This window comes from Rosa chinensis, chromosome 2 (genome assembly GCF_002994745.2).
Source record: "Rosa chinensis cultivar Old Blush chromosome 2, RchiOBHm-V2, whole genome shotgun sequence".
NCBI classification, from domain to species: domain Eukaryota; kingdom Viridiplantae; phylum Streptophyta; class Magnoliopsida; order Rosales; family Rosaceae; genus Rosa; species Rosa chinensis.
In genome coordinates, this window is record NC_037089.1 from 41359496 (window position 1) to 41362119 (window position 2624).

Genomic DNA, 2624 nt, shown 5'->3' on the forward strand with positions numbered 1-2624 from the left:
GTACAACTTAGTATGAATAAGTTCACCTAATTACAATCCTCTTCAATTGAATTCGATTTTTGTCCAAAACCTTTACTACGTTGATTCAAGTTTACACAAAACGAAAAGTCGATTTCATGTTCTTAAACCTAGCACCATTCATATCAAAACCCTAAGTGTTTCGAACCACATAAGATTAAAATACAAAAGATATCTATAAAGCAAATTCAATCGAACAATCACACATAAGCAACTTAGAATCACAATTATGGAATTCAAAAACTTTATTTAAACATAGAAGTTGGGTTTAAACTTTACCCTAAACATTATTGTTAACTAGAAACAAGTTCATATGAATTCAAACAAGGAAAACAAAAGATCATTACAAGGAAAAAGAATGAATTACACCGTGAGGGGAGATGGAGATGGAGAGCTTGAACGTTGGAATCTTGAATCTTGGAAGCAAGTCTTCAAGGTGGACGATGGAGGCTATGTCCTCACGGCTTCTTCTTCTTCTCTTTACTTGAAAATGCAAAACTAAGAACTAGAGAATGGAAAAGGAAAATGGAAAGGAAATGGTGAGACAAGGAGATGAAATGGATGAAGGAATGTGTATAGGAAATGGTGACTAAGGAAAATGGAGAGGAAATGGTGAGACAAGGAGATGGAATGGATGAAGGAATTGGTATTTTGAGAGTGAGAGGAGAAGTGTATTTATAGCCCAAAAAATGATGAATGGAGGGTGGAGATGAACATAAATGAAGGGCTAGATATGTTAGACAAATTTGTAAAAAAAAATCATCCCACTTGTTTATCACTTGTTCAACTTGAATTTGATTTTGCTCCTCAAGATTTTCCACTTGCTTGCAACTTTGATTTTCCTCCTCAAGATTTTCCACTTGCTTGCAACTTTGATTTTCCTCCTCAAGATTTTCCAGTTCCTTGCAACTTTGATTTTCCTCCTCAAGATTTTCCACTTGCTTGCAACTTTGATTTTTCTCCTCAAGATTTTCCACTTGCTTGCAACTTTGATTTTCCTCCTCAAGATTTTCCACTTGCTTGCAACTTTGATTTTTATCTCCACTAAGAACTTAATTTTAGCCTTCGACTTCTTCATATGAAATTATCCACCATGAGTGTAGATTACTGTGGTAAAATTTCAGAATTTATTGCCATTTGGTTGGGCCGGAAATGCTGCTGGACCTCTTACAGGTCCAGTTTTCCAGTTTTGCTTCTGTAGAAAATTGGGCTGATTGTTTGAAGGCCTTCCACTCATATTTTTCTCTGGCACTCTTCATAAGAAATGATCCTTTGGGTGTCTAGAATGGATCTGGAAGGTTTCAGCTCATTTGAAGTTCATTTGGTCAGGCGGCCGCTCCTTCTTCTTTGCTTGGCTTGGTTTCTCCTAGCCGGAGTAGGAATATGTGTAAAATTGATCTTTTAGTACATTTCCATTTTTCTACTCCAATGTACCTTCATCTTTGCTCCCCTTGGTGTTCGCAAGCTCCTCTTTCCATTTATGAGTTCATTTCCATATTTTAGCTTGGAGGTCCTGAAAATAGAAACTAATAAGAAAAATAGAAACTTTCCTAAACTGAAAAATAGAAACTACCGAAAATGGAAACTTACTAAAAATGATAAATAGAAACTATAAAAATAGAAATTTTCTACAAATAGGAACTTTCCCAATCAAAGAATGAAAATTTTCCTAAACAGGGTTTTAATAAGGAAATAACGCAAGAAATGTAGGGAAAAGCAAGTAAAACGTCGCATTAAAATGCTCCTATCACATGCTTTTAATATCTGCTACAAGAGGCTAAATTCTCCAAGGAACATCACTTTTGCCATTGATGTAATCAATCAAGATCTTAGAATCCTCTTCAATAGAGTAGTTGTAATGAAGAGCAGCTTAATTGTAACAGAACTCTAGTTAAGTTATGGGTCTCTTTCACAAAGGTCAGAAGCAAGTCTATACACTCATTATCTCAGACCCAAGTTTTGAAGCCTGTTGGGATATGTGTCTTGTTTAGATCCTAACCATAAACCATGATGTCTGGAACAATCCTGTTCAGCTAATTAGATTTAAATCACAAGATGGAGAACAGTATGGTAGTTTGAATTTATTTATTTTCTTCAGTATTATCCATCATGTGATTTAAATTGATAGTTGAACACAACTAAGTAGGGAACTCATTGAGTAGGTGAACAAATCTCTAAAAATTAAAGAACAACTTGTGGCATTCCAATTTTGCAGGGTGTTCTGCGAAATTAAAATGACAAGAATGTTGCAGGAAACCTAGATTTGGTGTGACTAGTGCAAATAGGAATGTGATCATATCTTATGTATTAGGGAGAGTAGATTTAATCATAGATTTCCTATCTCTTTTCGGAATAGGATTCCTTATAATATTATGTAATATTTGTACTCTTGCCTCTCTTTATAAATGGCCCTATTATCAATAAAGAAGCACACAATTCTCTCTCAAATTCTCGTATTCTACAATAAATTATCAGCACAAGCCCTAGCCCGAGCACCCAAAAGGCCTAAAACCCTAGGAGCAAATGCACCAATGCACTAAGGGCAATTGCTCATTTGCCAATCAAATTGGTACTACCAATCCACTATTCATCCAAAATTGGCAATT